The 21,432-nt window shown below is 38.7% G+C and overlaps 1 protein-coding gene across 7 annotated transcripts in view; it reads left to right on the forward strand.

Moving 5' to 3' along the window:
• NETO1 (neuropilin and tolloid like 1) overlaps positions 1-21,432 on the forward strand; it is a 122,632-nt gene that overhangs the window by 33,134 nt on the left and 68,066 nt on the right. The window lies entirely within an intron of this gene.

The raw sequence follows: 21,432 nt of genomic DNA on the forward strand, positions 1-21,432 counted from the left end.
GGAACTTGTCACAGAGATGAACTGAAATGATGTGACCACGGAGTTCTGGGACACCTGTGTCCTGGGATTTGGAAGTGTGTGTCAGCAAAAAAAAAAAATGCTGCCTGCTTCCTTCTTAAAGAACTTCACAGGCAAGGGTCTGACTGGAGCAGCTTGTGATGGAAGCAGAAATATAGGGGAGGAGAGGATTCCACCTGCTCTCTCACATCTTGGTGTAGTAAGAATGTATGTCTCCCATGGGCCAGGTGGTCGCTGCCCAGCCAGGTGGACCATCAGGGAGGTAAATGTATCAGAGATGCAAGAATTGTCTCATTGCAGAGTCAAAGAGGACAGGAATTGGAGAAGAGTCCAAACTTCTCATGTAACTGTGACCTCTGTGTGAGAACCATTATTTAAACGCCTGCCACTCACAGCGATTCATCCATAGTCAAGAGATAACCCTGAGTTTCCACAGCCAAACGTATAAACTTATGCTCCTTTTCTTTTAGTCTGTGCCTCAGCCAGATAGGCAAGATGAGAGGGGTGAGGAAGCTAAGAAGAGAGAAAGACATGTCTCCCCTCTCCCTCTGCAGGGTTCTCAGGACATTTCTTAGGGTTGGAGATGGGGGAAAGGAAGGATGTGTGATAGTGGTTGACTATTGGATTCTAAACAGCCAAAATATCAGAATGGGAGTCTTAATGACAGTAACAAGAAATTTATTAGAAATTAAAAAGCTGTAGGAGCATCCCAAGCTCTCTTTTACTCACAGGGAAAAGAAATTCTACATCAGTCAAAGGCTAGACTTGGAAATAAAATAAAGTAAGATTATTCTTCTTTGAACCCCACTGAGATAAGCCTAGCAAATCAGTTAGGTATGTAATTATTTTCCTATATTAGAAAGAAGAAAATGGAAGCTCAAAAAAAAAAAAAAAAGGTGAAAAACCTACTCAGCATCACTCAGTTTGCAAATTCCAACAGAAAAATTTAAGTCCCGTGCAGCTGACCCTAATAATTGTGTTAGCCCCTATGCAGTACTTCTGTAAACAAAAATGACAAATTAAACTTACAGGTATCTTCATGGTAAGCAGGCTAAAAGAAAAGGAGCATACGTTTCTATGTTTAGCTGTGGAAATTCAGGGTCATCTCTTGACTTACTGAGAAAGGGAATGATCATTTATTCTTAAACCCAAGCTACTCAGTATTCTTCCATTTGTGTTACCACACTTTATCTGGAGATCCAATTCTGCGTTCCGAGCTATTAACTAGGTATCACTTAAATGCACCCCAGACGATGAATTTACAATGTCCAGACTTGAGCTCACTAATTCCGCACCCCAAATGAACACCACATACTGAACATTCCCCATGCCTAGATCTTTTCCTAAGTTCCATTTGTGATTGGTCAACAGCAAGATGGCTCACCCAGAAACTCAAGTCCATAGGAAACATGCTTGATTTTCTCTTTCCTACTCACTAAGTCCTCATCTCTCACTCAAACAGAAGTAGCAGATGAGGGAGTCAGAACCAATCTGTGCATCGCTTTGAACACCTAATAACCATTTTAATTTAAATCTTAAGAGAATGAGGAAGCGTTGAAAGTTTAGGAATATGGGAGTGCCATAGTTTTATCTGTAATTTACAAAGATTGTTCTGGCTCTCGGGTCCACCTGATAAACATTTGTTTGTTTGACCTGACATATAAAGTTGTGTAAGTTGAAGTCATACAACACTGCTTGGTACATGTGTGTATCGAGCAGGGATTACTGCCACAGTGTGAGCTCACGCCTCCATCACCTCACACCATTATCATTTCTTCTCTGCGGTGAGAACACTGAAGGATCACCTCTAAATACTGCCCCCTTGGTCACTTCTTTCTCTTTACACAGTCCCTCTTCCTGTCTCAAGGCAGAGAAAGATCATTTCATGCCACTCCAGTGTGTGTGTGTGTGTGTGTGTGTACCTGTATCTTTCTCGTGCTCTATCACACTGCCTTGTAATTATCTATTTACATATTTTTTCTCCTACTACACTGTGAGATTCATAAGGAAGTAAGTGAGTCACATTTGTGTTCCAAACATTAGCCATAGTGTCAACATAGGGAAGAATATACTTCTCACCCGTTTATTTCCTAACACACTGCTGCTTTTGCTTACAGGTCCCATTTCCTCTTCAAACTCAAGAATATCAGTATTCCTTTCTCAGAAAACTACCGTTTCCTTCTGTGTTTCACATTTGGGGTAATGACCCTTCCAACCCTGGTCTGCCACACAGTGACCTGTGATTATCCACCATTCTTTCCTCTCCTCTATCCCCACATGCTACAGAAATGCTTTCTGATAATTTGCTGAGTCTCCACCTTTTTTATTACCTCATCACTAATTGCAGGTGTTCCCAATATTTTACCTGTGTTATTAGATTTTTAGCCTATGTTCCTACTTCAGAATTGCCCATCCCCCATACTCAAACATCTACTAGAACAAGTTTCCTAAAATTCACTTGAACAGGAAACTGTCTGTGAAGGTCATGAAACTCTTTGATTGGCAGCTCATTGCCTGCAGGATACAATCTAAACTCTTGAGCAGAACATATAGGGTGTTTCATGGTCTCCCTCCCCTCTCCAGCGTCATCTCTGGAGGCTCCAGTGCCAGAACTCTGAGCGTCTTGAACCACACTCAGAACACCCATTACATTACCACTTGAGCCCCTGAGAACACTCACTCCATCTAGAAAGTTTCTTCCATTTACCAGCTCCTGGATTACAACCCACACAAAGACCACCCTTCTCTGTGAGGTACTTTATATGTTTATCTCTACTCAGACATTCATGACCTCTCTATTATAGTGTTAGCTGTGACCTCCCCACGCTGCCTGCCCACCATATTGTGAGTTCTTCAACCTTGAAGCTATACCTTATTATCATTTTTTTTAACCAACAGTGCCTGAGAATTACCATACATGTACTGTACTTTTTACTCAAACAAATGTGCCAGTAAAAACTCAAATAATATTTTATTTCTTCAGTAAGTGAGAAAGTTGGAAATGATTTTAGGGCCAAAAATAAACACGTAAATAAATTAAGGAGTTACAAAACATGGATTTTTCTCTATCTTCAATTTCACTATGATCTGAACAATAACATATGAAATTGACACCGAAGTTTTTTTCATTACTTCTATATCATCCATAAAGAAATCCATACAGAAATCAATGTTCAGCATAGCTGATGAACTTCAAAAATCATACAACCTAAAGATGTAATTGGAGCATGGGCCCAAGCATTTTGTCTGTGTTTTATTGTCTAGTATAGATTGTGTCTGTATGAAAATTGTTAGTATTAAATACTGAAGGTCTGCCATAAAGACCAGTGTTCCAAAGATTTTGCTACAACAAAATAGAGGCTGTGGTTCAGAAGGAAGTAGCTCAGCACAGAGAGTCTGATTAAAATCCTGCTCCAATTCACAGTCATGTGGCCTTTGGTGACCTTTAGACTTCTCACTTTACAGCGTGAAGTTCATTAGGGTGACAGTTGAGCACATAAGGCCATACAAAGTTTTCAGGACAGTGTGTTCCATATGTGATTTAATAAGGATATGTTAAGATCACTGTTCTCTAGTTTCAAGGTCAACCCCTGAACCTTCAATGAACATTTGGGCAAGAAGAATGATTAGATCTGTTGCCAGGGCAGGAAGAAATATTTCTAGGGGACACTTTCAGTCGTAAGCTAAGTGCAGTCTGGCAACTGATTGTTCAATCAATGATTACTTTGTCTTATTTTTTCTGTCTTTTGATTTTGTATTCTATCAAAATTACCTTGGCAGTTGTCATGGCCACAAAGAGACAGAACTGAGGGAAGGGAAGTGTGATAATAAAGTAACTTTTTTTGCTTTCTCTGAGAAGCTCTGTACCACCCTTCGCCACATTTTTCTCAGCTTCTTCACCATTAATCATCTAAAGGGTGACTCTCCCTGGATTTTACCCTGTGGAGAGAACATGTTCTACTTCTCTTATAAAGTATTTCCTTCCTGAATCTTCCTACCTTAGTGACCTTTCTTTGCTTTAAGTTCCTATAACATTCCTTTTAGAGACTATACCCCCCAGATTTGGCAATATTATCTGTCGTATGTTATTCTGTAGAGTTACATGTTGATGTGTTAAATATTCCTAGGTACCTTTAACATTCTTTGGTCTAAGGCTGTATCTCATTCCGTGCCTACCATGGGTCTTTTGGAATCGATATGTACGCAATGATTATAGGCTTATGACCAGAGAAAATAAAGTGGAATAAGTAATAATTTTTAAAATTAATAATAATTATTTTCATTGGGCAATGCTCAAACTCTCCAAGAATATTTCTGACTTTTTTTGCTCATTTTGTTTCATATTACCGGCATTATAAATCCTGCATGGGAAAATGGAACAGAATAGTATCACTTGCGAATAAAACTATAGCAATATTAAGAACAGTTTTACTACACTACTTTATAAGTAAAAATATGCATATGAACATCCAAAGTATAAAGTTTTAAATGGAACATTGAATTATAATAAAGCATGCTTTAGCCTACCCATTACTAACAGCCTGTAGAAGTGAGAGCAGCAGGCAGAATAGATTAGGTTAGAACAGTCACACATCAGTCCCTTGGTTGACACTAGGCAGCCAGAAGATGTTGTGTCACAGGTCTTATAAACATTAACTGCCAGATGTTACCTACAAGCTCTGGAGATAGAGTTCTAAGAGCTGCTTGTTGCAGTGCATGGGTTAGTAAAAGCACAAGGAAGACTACTTGATTACTTCTTTATTCTTTTGCAGTATGATTGAGAAGTGGCTGTCCCTCAAGAGCAAATACAAGTAAATAAAATCTGAAGTGTTTATATTGCCCTGAAAGAAACTTGGTCTTTATGAGGGTGATGCAAATCCTTCTAATTTCAGACCTCAGACTTATGAACCACTGCAAACAATAAGATTTCTTCTAAAAATATTTTGAGTCTTACTGGAATTTCTGTGATGTTGTGAAATATTTTTTTTATAAGTTTTGGGGACTATGTTTTTATTTTATTTTATAAGAATCACAAAACATTCTACATTGCATCAAAACAGAAGAAGAAGCACATTGTAGAGCTAGCACGAATTTTTAAGATATCGCCTGGTTCATCTATTAGTTATATATTTTTTCCTGTGCTTGGCACTGGAAGTAACAAATAAAACTCAGACAGAACTTGCTCATATCCTACCTGGGGACACAGGGGGTGGTGCAGTGTGACATATGTCATAATAAAGGTAACATATGGCTTCTGGGAAGTAAGAGACCCTGAACTTTGATGAAGTCAGGCAATAGAAAAACAGTCAAGAGGGAAAACCAAGTCTGATCTCAAAGCACTTAGAAGAACTAGCTAGGTGGAGGGTCTGACTGGGCCTCCCGGGCTCTAGGACTGTAATGCCCAAAGACAAATGTTACTATTGTTTTTCTACCAAGGAAATTGCAAATGATTTGACTTGTTGACATAAGACTATGCACAAAAATGTAATTAGTGATGTGTTTAGAAAAGTTATCCAAGATGAAAGTCAGCATTTGCTAAGCTAACATATTTGAATTTAGTCAAGACACGGTGGAAACCACCAGAAGATTTTGTATATGGATATGAGCATAGTGGAAACATAGAAACACCACCCGACCACAAGAGAGTACAGTGAAAGAGGCTGCAACTGTTTATGAATCGGGAAGCTGTGAAAGATGTCCAGGTGAATTAATATGAGTTCCAGTGGTAACACTGGAGATGAACAGAAAGATGTAGCTTCAGGTGTTAGGGAGATATTAAAATTTATAGCATATGGTTTCTGAATATATGTAAGGAGAAATGACAGCGAATTACATTGGTACATCTTTGCTTTGAGGTACCTTTGAAATATGGCAGTGAAGTAACCTGGTGTCTTTTGTTATCTGACACAACAGACTGCAATTCTCTGAAGAAATAGATAATTTTTAATTCATTATCTTAGCTCCACTTGCTGAATAGGGTTTTAAATTAAAAAGAGGATCTGGTCTATGAAATCATGCATCAGGCCTCTACATGGAGGTGGGAGTAGAAATCATCTCTCCCATCAGAGAAATATCAAGAAAGATAAAGACAGACTACCTGCATAGATGTACTAGCGAGGGAACAGACAGGTGTTTTGGTTGAAGGAGCCAAACGTCAATAGTCAGCGGCATGGCTAACGAGGGTCCAGGCAAGTGACCTTCAGGTGGGGGAGTAGAGGTCCTGGAAACCAAGGGAAAGAGACCTGTTCAAGTCACGCTAGTGGAATGCAATTATCAATCAGATTTTCTGATTAGAAGTTATTGATGCTCCTACCAGATACAACTTCCTTGCAGTGGCCAGGGTGGGATTCAGCCTGCAGAGAACTAAGTAGTGGATAAAGCTGAGGACTGGAGACTGTAAGCATGGGAATCTCATCCTTCTGGATCCTTGTCTGCGAGAGCAGTTGTGATAGGAAGAAGAGAGAGTAGGTGGTTGGATTTAGGGACACTGCAGAATCAAGGAGATACTTTAAGGTTGACCATTTGTCCCATCTTTATGCAAGTCTTACTTCCACTAGGAATTAGCTTCGAGATAAGTTTCCTTATGCCTTGCTTCTACCTGGTGACACCTACCCACCTCCCCGCTGCCCATCCTACCCCCAAAACAAAGTGCACTCCTAAAAAATTGTCTGTGTTCCTTATCCTACCTACTCACTGCGCAATTGCAAGCTAAATTTCAGCCCCTGTGACTTTTGCTATTTTTGCCATTTTTCTACTTCTTGCTTGGGTTCCTTATTTAGATGCCCCAGTCCCTTCTAGTGCCCAGTAGAAGTGATAGGACAAGAGTGTTCGGAAGACGCATGTGGTGCTACCGTTGCTGAAATTCACACCTAGCTGCCACCCCTACTTTTGGCATTTGGAGACTGTCCAGGACGCTCAGCGTGTGGATGCCGACACCTCGTTTTTGCCAATTCCAGGCAGCACAACCTCCACCCTCTCTCACCTCCGCCAATACAACACTGCTGTTCCTACTCAGCATAGCGGCTTCCTCACCCACATTGCCACTTCCCCAAGTCCACGGACGCCTTATATCCCCATCTGACGGCATGACGACACACTAGAATTTTTAGGACTTCCTTTGATTTCAGCAGCATATGTAGATCTGGGGACAGGACTGAGGCAGTCTCAGGGACAGACGCTCTGATCTTCCAAATGGCCCACCTGCTTTATACATATAACCAGAAGTCTCTCTTTTCTGGAAGTGAGGCTTCCTTACTTCACCCGTGGATACACTCCAAATATATATTCAGAAGTGTCCTCACCTCCTTGGTCAACCCTGGGGGAATGCCTTTTAGCCTCAAGCTGGAGTAAGGCAGTGTTGGGCCCTACATATGTGCACGTTGCCTTTACAGCTGCAAGGATGTGACAAAACCACACAGCTAGAGCAACATACATGCTCTCGCTCCCAACCAAAGAGCACTGGTGTGGGCACCACCTGGGTCTGAGAGAAAATGGTCCAAACTGTCTTGTTTCCTAGAGTTCCTATTCTGTCCTTATCATTCCACTTGTTTCTCAGTGAACTTTTCCGCAGAGGAGCAAGTAATTTGCTTGTGTTTAGAAAGGTAAACATATGCTAAAGTAAAACAACATAGATCCATTTTAACAGCTACAGTAGAAGCTGGATGTTAAAGTAGACCTCTCAGTTCACAGGTTTGAATATGGCAGGTGTGTTGGGAATGAGCTAGAGCTGAACACACAGCAATGATAATAATAAAGAATGACATTGTAATAAAGACTTCATAACCCGTTGGAGTGTCTTGGTTATTTTTGACCCTGTATTCTTCCAGAGGGAGAGAGCGTGAAAAAGAGAGAAGGAGAGAGAGAGAGTGAGCTTCTCATCTTCATGTAAAAAAAAAAATCACTTTTGGGGATTTGGTTGGTCTATAAATCAACTTGAGGAGAGCTAGCATTTTTAGTATGTTGAGTGTTGTGTTTAATGAACATGGCACATGCTGGGCCTCTCCTCTTATTCAGGTCTTATCTGTTCAGTAAGTGTTTTAAAATTTCTTGAGCCTCCCCTTTATTTTTTCAATAATGGTAGTATTCAACTTCTAAGTGAAATGAATTTACTTTTTGTTATTAACTTTTAAACTGTGTTGTGATCAGAAAATGTGGAGTGTTCCTTGCTACTGTTTTATTTGTTTGCTGTTCTTTCCTGCATTTGAGACTATTCTGGGATCATTTTTTTCTTTTGGAACTACATCAAAGTTTCCTTTAAGACAAGCCTCTTAGAGATAAAATCCCTCAGTGTTTACTTACTTTCTAAATGTCTTCATTTCCCCTTCATCCTTGAAAGATCCTTTCGCTCACTGACAATTCTAGGCTGACAGGTATTTTTTCCCAGTTCTTAGTAGATATTATTTGACTGTCTGTTGACTTGTGTTTTTGCCATTGAAATGTCTGCAATCATTCTGTCACTTCCTTTCATTGACATGGTCTTTCTCTCTGACTTGTTCAAGGTTTTATCTTCTTCTTCTGCTTTGTGATTCCTTTGCCATGTCTGTAGGCATGGGTTTCCTTTTATTTATTTTTTTCATGGAAGATACTATCCTTTATAGATCAGTGGCTACATATTTTCACCAGATTTGATGATCTAATATTTCCTTAAATATTGCCAGATTTCAATTCTGTTCTTTAACAAATTTGTATGTGGGAATTCCATGTTCAATCTCTTTGTTTCTTTGTAATTTCTGATTGTCTACTTAGTTTTGAAAATGCCACTTTTGAAAAAAGTATATTCTATATTTGATGATTCCAAACTCTAGAATGTATTATTGTGCATTACTTCTACTGGCAGTCATTCAGAGTAATTTTCATTTGTGTGTGTGGGGGGAATGTGAGCTCTTTATTTGTTTTTTTAAATCTATTCCCATTAATGTGTACTAATTTGAGGGAAAGCTTTCTTCTAGGGATGACTTGTTATCTGTCTTGTTTCTCCCTGTAGCAAGAGAGAACATTTGACCAATACCATTTCAGCATCCCGCGGAAGTGTTGATACAGAAAAGATTATCAGGCCCAGTTTCCTTGTGTTCTCTCCCAAAGTTCAAAATCCCCCCAGAAGTGTTGCTGAAGAAATCCTGCATCAGGGAACCATCTGTTTCAGGGTGCCCTGACATTCAGACCATTTTCTGCACTTCTGCTCCCCACATTCCCTCCTCCTATGGGTCTGTCTACCCATTCTGGATTCCAAGCATTCTTCTCCCAGATACTGAAGGCTAGTGTGGCCCAGGGTGCAAGCATAACAGGGGCTGAGCTCCCCGTTTTAGGATTGTTTGGTCCTGAGAGTCATCCTGTGGCTAATGAGACCAGTGAGGCCTTCTTGAGTGTGCCTGTCAGGAATTCTGGGGGGGAAGTGTGTGAATGCACATGTGTGTGGATGTGTCTGTGTGTGCATGTTTACATACATATGTGTATATGTGCATGGTGCCTCTCAGAACTCCTAATCACTGATATTACAACAAACAGAAGTCCTCAGAGTTATTTTCCAAAATTACTTTATTATGAATATATTAATGATCAAGAAAATACAGGGGGACTAATTATAAAATTCTACAAACCTACTACTGAACTTTATGGATATTGGAAAGTTACCATGAGAGAGGTAACTTACAAACTTGAGTTAAAATGGTAACCGTTAATGATACAGAAATATACTCTATAGTGTCCAAGCTGTCAAAGAATAAAAGGGAAGCAAATCTTATAAATAAAAAAGAAAGCAGGAGAGTAGGAAAAAGAAAATGAAAAGAAAAAAGAAGGCTAAGAAAATACAAATTATGATCATAAAAATAAATCCAATGTTTTACTAATCGATGTAGATATAAATAAAGTTACTTCACCAATTAAAAAATATGGCGAAACATGGATTCTGCTAAGGAAAAATATCAGGAACCTAATACTTAAAAAAAAAAAACACCTAAACTTAAAATATACCCATCTACCTACAGGAGGGCTAGAAATAAGGAATATAAAAAGATAGGCATTAGCTAAAAGAAAACCATAGGCTTCTGATCTCTTTCCATGGATGTTATAGTTGGCTTATGAATCCATGGCTGGAGGTTTCTTTCTTGTTAGAATATATGACAAATTTTCTTGTTCTAATAATTCTAAAGTCAAGACATAATTTTATATTTAATCCCAAATGTCTTTTATTGTAATTTATTTTCTAGTCTGAAGAAATGAAATAAATACTTGGGAGCTATTTTTGTATTGTGGTGTCCTCAGTAGTTAATGAGTATTTCTCAGAACATTTTCTGTTGTTCAAAATGGATACCTAACTCATCTATAGCAAGCATACAGAGCCAGGTAATTATAAATTCAATTTGAGATCATAATTTTAAGATTGAGGCTCACAAAAATGTTATGAGAAAAGAAACATATTAATAATAGAATGCCATGGAAATATAATTAGAAATAAAGTCACTTCCAGCCAAGCCCCAGTCTGCGGTTTGAGTCCATTAGTTCTTTAACGAGTATAACATGACTACCTGCTACATGTTAGGGATTCTGAGGTCTATTTACTGCGATTAAAACAACCTAGAAAACTCTACCTACTTTCAAAGTTTGTATCTATCCGTTAGGAGTTCAGGATGAGTAAACATTATTACTGTAGGACAAAATGCTATAATTCAGACATAAAATTGTATAATAAAGTCAAGCCATTGTTCCCAACAGAGTTTTTTCCACATAGCAGCCAGAATGATCCTTTAAAAATAGAGTCAAAGTCACTCCTCCATATAACTGTTCACTGGCCCTGCTTTTCGATAAGAGTTCTTCCATTACTAAGCTCCTCTTTGGTAAAGCGCAAGATAGTACATATTTGGGGATCACACCATTTCCATGGGGTTTACTCAGCTCTGCCCTGTGGTGGGTAAGCAGCCTCAGACAATGCATAAATGAGTGGGCGAAGAGTGTTCCAGTAAAACTTACTGACGGACAAGAAGCTCTTTCGACTATCCTTTGTTTTTTTGATTTTTGTTTTTTGGTCTTATTTTGGAGGGAGGGAGGGAAGAGAGGAGAGAGGTTGAGAAATTTGTTGCTATTGCTGATTTCACTTCCAGAAATCTGATTATATAAGCAAATTTAATAATTTATAAAACAACTTACAGAACAGTGTCTGCCACGAGTCTTCAGCTTTTATTCCTGTGACAAGCCATGTTATTTTGATAAGAGTAGCACAATTATTCTCTCTATTTTACAGTTACAAGATGCACATAACTCAGGGGCAGAAAAATGTCACTCTATTTCATAATCACAAAAATTGTGTTTTTTAGTCTGAGCTCACTGTTGTACTTGGCAATAGTCAATCTAACCAGTGAATTTTCTTTTTTTTTTTAAGTCATATTCAAGATTCAACTCAATTATTTTTGATGTATCTTCTGCAGATGGCTCTGTTCCCTGCTGCACTTCCCAAAGTTCTGCAAGGGGACATGAGGGTGGCAGTAGTCTTGACCTTGTTTTCTTTGTTTTCTGTGCTGTGGCCACAGTTGCCATCTATTGGTGGTATGGTTGTCCCTGTGCTGGCTTGTCTACATGCCACCCTGGACAGCCTGCAGCTTCCTGGCATCATGAGCCCATGGGAGTCAGGCTCCCTCTCCCAGTTCACTGACTTGCTCATGCACCATGGTCCCTCTGGTGCCCACCCCTCCCTATCCCCCAGCCTCTGAGACTGGAGTTCCAGCCAAGCTCCCAGAGAACTCCTGCCATCCTATTTCCTTCTGTGAACCACATACAAATGCCCCAGCAGCTGTGAGAAGCCAGGGTCTAGTATAAGACCCTTGCTCCTCTCCTGTCACGGGTTCCTCCCTCTCCGATCAGATCCCAGCAGGAAAATATCAAGTTCCTTACCTCCTTACTTCCTCTACCCTACCTGCATGGGGACAATTTAGAAGACTCACAGGACCCAGTAAGGGAGGATCTAGCATATAACTTAGGTGATCAGTGAGTGATATGTCCCATGACTACCTCACACCTTGCCCATTACAAATCCGTTAAACTAAATCTTAGAAGGACATTGAAATTGTGGGGCAGTTAAAACTGCGGACTCTGCCTACATTCAGATTCTGGCTTTGCCACCTGTTGGCAGCGTAACCTTCACCAATCTTCTCAGTCACCTGAAGTCACTTTCTTCAACTTTGAAAATCAGGATGATAACCACCCTCCAGGATAGGTACCACTCTAAGGATTAATGAGATCATCAAAGTTCCTACACAGGGTCTGGCATATAGTAAGACCTTGCTAAATATTGCATGATTCTTCTGAGATATTCCCCTACATTTATTGACTTATATAAAAGGAGGAAATACAGGGCAAATAAAGCTCATCTCCTGGAGATAAGTAAAGAGCTAAGGAAATTACAAGATACAGTGTGTCAGCCAGGGGAAGATGTTTCAGGGTCAAGAAGTAAAAGGGGATCTAGGGCTGTTCCTTAGGCAGCAGGTGGGCAGGAATACAGGAGAGATGATGAAGGGCTCTGTGCCATCAGAATTAGTCAGGCTTTCTGAGTGAAACAGAATCAATAATATATATGTGTCTGTGTGTATATATATATATATATATAAAATATATGTATGACATACTTTGTGTGTGTATTTATTTTAAGGACTTGGCTCACATGATTATGGAGTTTGAGAAGTCCAAAGATGTGCATCCCACAAGCTGGAAATCTAAGAGCTGTTGGTTTAGTTCTCATCTGTAGCCAGAGGTCTGGGAACCAGGACAGCCACTGGCATAGTTACAGTCCAGAGCAGGCAGGCTCGTGACTCAGGAGGAGCCAGTTTTTTAGTTTGAGTCCAAAGGCAGGAGAGGACTGATGTTTCAGCCCAGCAGTCTGGCAGGAGTTCTCTCTGCCAGTTTCCCTTTTTGTTCTATTCTGGAATTCAGTTTATCAGGTAATGATATCCACCCACATCAGGGAAGACAGTCTTTTCACTGTGTTTACAGATTCACAGATTAATATCATCCAGAATCAACCTTAAAGAGACACTCAGAATAATGTGTGGCCAAAGGTCTGGGCATGTTGTGGCCCAGTCAGTTTGACATCATCCTGTGTTTTCAAACCTGTGGCAAGGAGATCACATGTCTGGTGAACAAATGGCACTACCACAAAGAGAGTGAATGGGCTGGGCTGGCAAGAAGCACCAAGTTCTATAGCCTAGTGAGGTAAAGGAGGCAAAGCAGAAAGTAGCCCTGTGTATTCTGTAATTGATTTTGCTTTCCAGTCTGCCTGGTGGTTTGCCACACGTTAACCTCCTTGTTGACTTGACCTATGTTGAGGCACATTGCAATTCCAAAGATGAAGCTTTGGAAGCAGGAGCTTATAAAATTTAATCTTCACACATTTATTGTTATTCTTTTCTGAAACACAAAAAGTAATTTCTCCTTCTCTCATTGTCTATGTACAAATTAAATGAACAAGAATTGGCTATCCATACATCAAAAAGCCTCTTCAAAAATTTTTAGAATAGCCTATGAATTTGAATGTTTCCCACTTAATGTGGCTTTAATATAAAATATATTCTTTCTTTCTAGTACAAAAACAATAATAGAAACTTTTTAATCTTTCTGATGCTAGAGTAGTGCCAACTACATGTTTACATTTATGTTGCATTCATCTCTCATCAACAAAATAAATTTTGAAATAGAGATTGGGAATTATTTAAATCGAATGACCTAAGAGAAATTAGGTCCTGATATTATATTTAAATATAATATCCTGAAGTGCAGTCTTTGCCACATCAAATATGATTCAAAATGAATTTTATGTATTTAAAGAAAAAAGCATGCTTCTTTTTTCTACTTTCAGCATATTTTATTTAGAAATATCCCTATACTTAGCATTGTAACTTTGGCCAAATATTATTTTATTTTTGCTATATGTCTCACTGTGTGAAAATTTTCAGGATAGAAATTTTAACGTTTAAGAGAAGGAATTTTGACATACAAATTAAAGAATGAAATTACAATTATATTAAGAGTTTTAATGTTTTCAAATATTTTAAAGGTGTCTTTTTAAATCCAGATTTCTTTGTATATTTTAGTGTTGATTTAAATGCTTTATTACTAGGACAAAACTTAGGAATGTTATGAAAATATCTCATTTTGAAATATACAGTATTGATTTCAAATGTTTTTGAAATCATAGCATAGTAAAGTGTTAATCAATCTCAGAATTTCAGCAAACATACAGCTCCTCAGAATCCTTTCATTTTCTGTAAAGAAGTAATATCCAATATATGAATAAACTAGAGTTTGTTTTAAGTCATTGGATTGGAATGTGTCACACTCTTCCTGTGGCACAGTTTTATGTAGCCGACCTCTCTTATCCCTGCTGGGCTGGATGCGATTACCAAATGATTGCTGTGGCCTTACATTCACACTTTCCAGAATAGTTCTCAACACAAGTAAGGAGGAATGTTGAAAGACAAAGAAAAAGGGAGAAAATAAGAAAGGAGAATGAGAAGGGGCAGAGACAAAGAGAAGCAGTGATTTAGAGTCACTGTGGCTTCGTATGCTAATGGCAGGTGGAAAATAAATGGAAGAAAGGACAACTTAGTGGAGCTTATGCAAAAACATTTTCTTCTAAATCAATGGAAAAATGGAATTCATTGTTGAGGCATGTGTGCATGTTTTAGGAATAGAATACACACACACACACACATATACATGTATATACATATACATAGATATAACTATTTTATATTCCATTTTAATATTTTTAGCTAATTTTAAATTTTCTGTGCTATTAATATTGGAAAATGATACGTGTAATATAATTGTAATAACTATCATGGGAGTTTCAAAAGACTATTGCTTATTTGCTTTATTTGACTGGTAGATAAACAATAAAGGGTCTTTTATAAAGTTATAGCAAGCACAATGTTTATGGCATAAGTTTTCTCCACAAATTGTAATATTAATATTTTTATCAAGTCAGTCAGAGCATCTCAATTGGCAAAGGATCTTCCATGATAAAAAAAAAAAAAATGTCTCAGGCTTAATTTTAAAGTCTGAAAATACTAGCTGAATAAGGTCTTGATTTATAAAGAATAAGCTTAAAATGGTAAAAGGAACACTTTGTTCTGAAGATCAAACCATCTATTTTTATTTTGAAGAAGTATACAAGAAGCTTCCACAGTTTTTCCCAGTATGCTTTTGCCACACAAGGATTCAAGCTCTCCACAGCAGAATGCCCTAAATTGCTTCCTGTGCTTTAATACTGTTTCTTAAATATGGAGGAGCATATTGCCAGAGGCCAAATCCAGCATATATTCTATTACCAATATTTTCCTTAATATCCTCAAGTTGCAAGAGACAAGTGCATGAGAGAATTTATATTTCTGTTTGAAAATTGTATTGACCTCAGGTGTCTTCTAATAGTGAAGAGGTAGTGTGGTCAAATCCATTTTATGTGGTTTTCCTGCTAATTTCCAATTATTGCTAAATATGTCCGTATTCTTTTAGTTTTGTTTTTGATCATTGTGTGACATTTTTGATTAATAACAACTCCTAAAAATCAGGAAGTACAGAGATTGGATTTTCTTACTGCATGCCAGCCAAAGGCTAATATTATTTAAGACACACACAGCTGAAGTTGAGAGCTCTGTGCATAACATCTTTATTAGCTCAGACTGCAGATCTCAGGGAAGGTGCTCTCCATGGTTCGCTCCACTCATGGCTCTTCACATGGCTCAGTCCTCACCATCCATTGGTCCAAGACAATATTTCCTTGCTGTGGGGTTTCTCTATAGTTCACAAGATGAGAACTGACTTCCCTTAGAGCAGATGAGAGCCAGAGAAAGAACAAGAGAGAGAGAGAGAATGTGATGAAAGTCACTGTGTCTCTAACACATTTTGGAAGTCACATCCCGTCATCATTACTGGAATTGAGTCACTATTTGTTAGAAGTGAGTTGCAAGTATGGCTCACACTGCAGGGGAAACAGTTACACAAGGACATGAATACTAACTAAGAAATGGGGAACACGCAGGGCTTTCTTAAGGCTACTTACTGCATAGTGTTTCAATCTCTGTATGTAAGTTTTATAGATCAACAGTCTTTTGGTGTTCATATGAACCTTTTTGAGTAAAAACAACAACAACGAGCAAACAGAAAGCTCTGAAATTTAGTGCATTAAAACAATAACAATGTGTATTTCTTCTGTTTTTGTTGGTTGACTTGTTGGGTCCTCTGCTTCACATGATGGTGGCCTGAGCACTGAGTTGGTCCAGTGGTCTCACTCTCATGCCAACTGGTTGGTGTTGGTGGCAAGCTGGGAATTCAGCTGGGGCAGTTGCCTGGGGAGACTTGGTTTCCTTCTGCCTGGCTTCTCCATGTGGTCTGTTGACTTTACTCACAGTGTATTAAGAGGGAGCATCTCAAGAACGAATGCCCCAAGGGAAGGAAGCAGACGCTGCCAGTCCCTTGAGGTCTAGCTTCAGTAGTCCACGATGACACTCCATTCTGTTGTTGATCAGAGCAGTTCCGGGGCCAGCTCTGGTTCAGAGGGAGGGCACATAATATCCACCTCCTGACTGATAGCTGTCATCCCCATACCAGAGAAGAATTCTGCTGGAGAGCATCTTTGAAGACTGGCTACCTCAGTGTGCCCCCTACCATACTATACATATACCTCCCACAAGCTACAGGTGCTTACCCCTTTCCAGGGCCCTCCAGTTGTCATGGATTAGACACAACTTGAAATCTAGTATCCCATCATCAGTGTTGGGTGCAAGTGTCGATGGCACTGCATGACAGCAACCCAATGGCATAGCTGTTCAAGTGCAGTTCCCTTGATGGCAAGACCTGTGAGCTAAAAAGTCATGTTATCTGCACCCCCCTCCACCCCTAGGTCCCACCCAATGTGCAACGGTAAAACCAGGATGGAAAACCATAATGCTCACTCCCATTAGAAGAGGGAAATTGGGAGGCTCACAGTAGTGTCACCCATAGTAATTTTAAAATCGAGCCTGACCTAAGTTACCATTTCCTCTGATTGGCAGTAGGGACTTTTCCTTATTTGGGGTCCTTTCCCTTTGGGTGCCTGGAGTGGCTCTGGCCTCTGGACTCTGAGCTCTGATTTTGGAGTCTTCCCTCCTTCCCCATTCAAAGTGCCCATGTTCACAGCGAGTAGGTTTCTCAGCATTCTTCCTGACTATAGGGATTTAGCACACTAGAGGCCTCTTTTCATGTTGAAGTTTCTCTGTCACTTTGAATCAAAGCTGCTGTGAGAGTCATCAGAGCTTTGAGGTTTACTGTGTAACACAACACGATCCCCTCCAGCATGCTTTTGAGAAGATGCGCTAAAGATCCTCTGAGCCAGTTGCCGAGCTGAGCAGTCGGCTGAGGTGGCCCTTCCCATCATTCCACAGTGAGCCGAGAGCCACACAGCTGTTCTGCTCTCCCGTTAAGGAGAGGGTCCACTGCCGCACTCTGGATCGATCTTTGCCCCCCAATTGTGTTTTACTTTAAGGATAATTTCCAGGTTGGAGAAGAAAGAAATAGATAATAATGGCGTCTTGAGTTGTTAAAGTCTCTCCTTGTTTCTAACGAAAGTTTCTTCTCAGGTCGATCTGTATCATATGTACTTACAAGAAAGCATTTGGCACTTTCAACATTCTTTCTGGAAATCTTAGTTTAACCTCTCTCAAGTTCATGGAGTCTATCTTCCATGTTACCTAGGCAACAGTGTTACCCATGCCACTTCCAACCATGAAATTACCCAGCTGTCTGTTAAGAGTCTAGTAAAATTTTTCTAACCGTTCTTCCATCTCTCTTTGATAGTTTTTCTCAAGGGCTTTCTGACCTTCAACCACTATCCAGTTCCAAAGCAGAAAATGGAATTCTTTTTAAATAGAGCAGTAGCAGTGTCCACTATCATCAGCAGTGGACGAAAGTTCTCATTGTCCCAAACCCTCACAAAGCTTGATGCTGTCAATCTGAGTCTACTTTCCTGGTTAGTTAGCTGTGTAATGGGATCACATAGTTGTTTTAATTAGTGTTCAATTCTTGATGATTAATAAGATTAAGTATCTTGCATTCTGTTTTCTGGACACCTGGATTTCTTCTTGCATGAAATATCTGTTTAGAATTTTGCCCATTTTATATGGTGTTGTCGTTCACATACTGTCAGTCTGTAGATATTCTGGATATCAGGATTTGAAGGTTATATGTGTTGATAATGTCTTCTTGCAGGTGCGACTTGGGTTGGCACCCACTTCTTCCAGCATGCCGCATATGTCATCCCAGTGTCTTCTGGATTCTGTTAAACATAAGTATGTGCTCCTTTCTCTCTGGCTGTTTTAAATATTTTCTCTCTCTCTCTCAACAGCTTTGAAAACTCTGAATAATTACTTCTTTAAATATTGTATGGTCTCTATTTTCTTCTTTCTTTCTAGAAATCTGATATGATCAGTATTTCTCCCTCTGTCCATTTACTCCCATCCAGAGGTGAAATTTTGGGGTCTTATGGTGATTCTGTTTTTAATTTTTTGAGAAACTGCCATACTGTTGCCTACTGGAGCTGTACCATTTGACATTCCCACCAACAGTGCATGAGAGACCCAGCTTCTTCATCCTCACCGATACTTGTCATTTTCTCTGTTATTGAGAGTAGCCGTGCTAATGGGCATGAGCTGGTATCTCATTGTAGTTTTGTTTGGTTTTCCTAATGATTAATGTGTGATATTGAGGATCCTCTCATATGCTTATTGGGTATTCATGTCTTCTTTGGAGAAAGGTCTATTCAAGTCATTTGTCCATTTTTGCATCGTGAGCTGTTAGGTTTTTATCGGTGGTCTTGTTGCATTTTAGGAGTTCTCTATACATGCTAGACCTTAGTCTCTTATCAGATACCTGCATTGCAAGTATTTTTTCCTGCTCAGTGAGTTGACTTTTTTTCTGTTGATATTCTTTTGATGCATAAATTTTTTCAAGTTTCATGAAGTCCATTTGTTCATTTTTCCTTTTGTTTCTTGGGCCTTTGGTATCATATTCAAATAAATCATTGCCAAAGTCAATGTCATAAAGAGTTTAAGCAATGTTTCCTTCTATAAGTTTTATAGTTTTAAGTCTTACAATTAAGTCTTTGGTATATTTCAAGTAAATTTTTGTACATGTTAGATAACGGTCTGAATTCATTACTTTGCATGTGGATATCCAGTTTTCCCAGCACCGTTTGCTGAAAAGACTGCCCTTTCAACACTAAATGCCTTGGTATCCTTGTCAAAAATCATTTGGCCTTATATGAGAGAATATATTTCTGCCTTTTATGTCAATTTTAGCTCAAATATTCACAAAGTACAATCGGGAGGAGGGACTAAGGCAAAGAGAAGGCCTAGGCTTCTGATATCCTAAGGTGATGAATGTCAGAAATAAGAAGACCATGGCAGACTGGAAAGGAAGGTTAGTAGTGAAAGATTTTACAAAGAATAATTGAAAGCTCTTGGTGGTGTTTTGTTTTATTTCGTTTGAAAGCAAAGGTGTGAAGGAGTCAGGTTATTTTGTTTTAGAAATTTCAGCTCAGGTAATTAGGAGAAGGCTAGTAATTAATAAAAATTAAATTAAAAGTCTAGAGGAATAAAATGGATGGCATCCAATCAGTCACACTCTCTGACTTAAAATAAGAGAGACCTAATTGTCTCTTTTCAATTTAAAATTTATTATATTGATTTATATTGCATTAGACCATTACTTTGGGGAAACCTTCCATTATTTTCACACCTCTTAATGAAATAACTTTAAATGCTCTTATATTTGAATGACAGAAAAATGAGCAAAGGGAGAGCAGATTTAGCAAGTGTCTCAATAAACAGCTGGGTCTCAAACTGCAGTCTCCAGGCAAATAAAGCATCTTCAGGTTTTGATAATGTAGCATCAGCCTTACAATTGCATGAATATTTCTTAAATGCCAATGAAAACAAATGTCAGTACAGCACTATTAAGCATTCTAAGACTTCCATTTCGATGGACATACTGAGTCATATTTGATCTATGCTAGAAAAGCATTTGATTCTTGCAGTCTTTGGGTGAGCGACGCGAGACCAAGTGGACTCTGACAGCCCAGCTCTGTCTGGAGCTACAGGATCTGTAATTCTCTCCAGTTCCCAAGATGGAGGCTTAACTTCCCAGAAATAATGCTTTCTCAGAGGAGGAGGAATTTAAGAAGCTGTATTCTACCTTTCTTAACATGTGGTTCAAAACTAGATACCTAACTGATCACTTACATTCTCAAATGAAATACTCATTAAAAAACAATGGTTTCAGACACCTATTCCAACCTTCAGAATCACTGTGGTATTGGAGAAATTAATTCCAGGGGGATGACAAGAAATGCGAGAAATGGAAATGAAATGATCCTGGATTTTTATTTTTGTAATGGTTTAATCTCCCTAGACTTAAGTGGACCAAAGTTACCTGCTAGTGGAGAAGGCAAGTACATGGTGAGATGTCCAGTTCTCAGACAGGTGTGTGCTTCTGGGAGAAGTCCTCTAAGATCACCAGCTGTGACAGAGGCACAGTGTTTTTTTCAGTGGCTTCATACATATTCAGATAAACTCAATTTTACCATCATCTAAAATTAAGGTATAAATTTTGAGCTAAGTTGACATAAAAGGGCTTTTTATACCTCGTATATATTGTCATATGTTAAAGGAAAAGTGGATGCCTGGGCATTTACCATCCATATATCCTTATTTGGATATTTGTGAATATTCAGTAGGAACTATGTTATTAGTTTTCTGCAGGAATTCTCCAGCTGATCCCAGGCAGTTGAGGAAGACTGATGAAATCCTCATGGACCCCAAAGTTAGGTGCTACCCAGTAGAAATACATGCAACATGCAGAATCGTCAGTGAGGTTACAAAAATGGGATTTGACTTGTAAATAAGGATTTAGAATAACAATAATATTTTAGGTACATTTTAAAAACAATATTTAAGGTATTTTTTTATTTATTTACCATGCAGGAGCTTAAATTTCGGTGTGCCTGGATGGGATAACTTATATCACATTTTATACTTTAGGAAATCTATATCCTATCCATTATCTAGCTGATTTTCATAAGTTCTTTGCTTGGTACCAAGTTGGTTGATATTTTCATCCTAATTTTTTTTTTTTTTTTAGAGAGGAGGTAATTGATACCTTAGAAGGTAGAATTCTGCCAATAATTGTTGTTACATAACACAGGTTACACATCATTAAATCTTTCTGGTGAATATTTTTTTATGAAATTAGTATTTTACCTCCTTTTTGATTATATATTTTAGATTTGCTTTTAGGGCCATTTTGCTTAACACAATATTGTTTCAGAGTTGTTTTTTTTAATTTTTTCATTGACTGGAATATCATTTTTTGTCCTTTTAATCTCAGTCATTCCACATC

This window comes from Lontra canadensis, unplaced genomic scaffold (genome assembly GCF_010015895.1).
Source record: "Lontra canadensis isolate GAN:19392208 unplaced genomic scaffold, GSC_riverotter_1.0 scaffold44, whole genome shotgun sequence".
NCBI lineage: Eukaryota > Metazoa > Chordata > Mammalia > Carnivora > Mustelidae > Lontra > Lontra canadensis.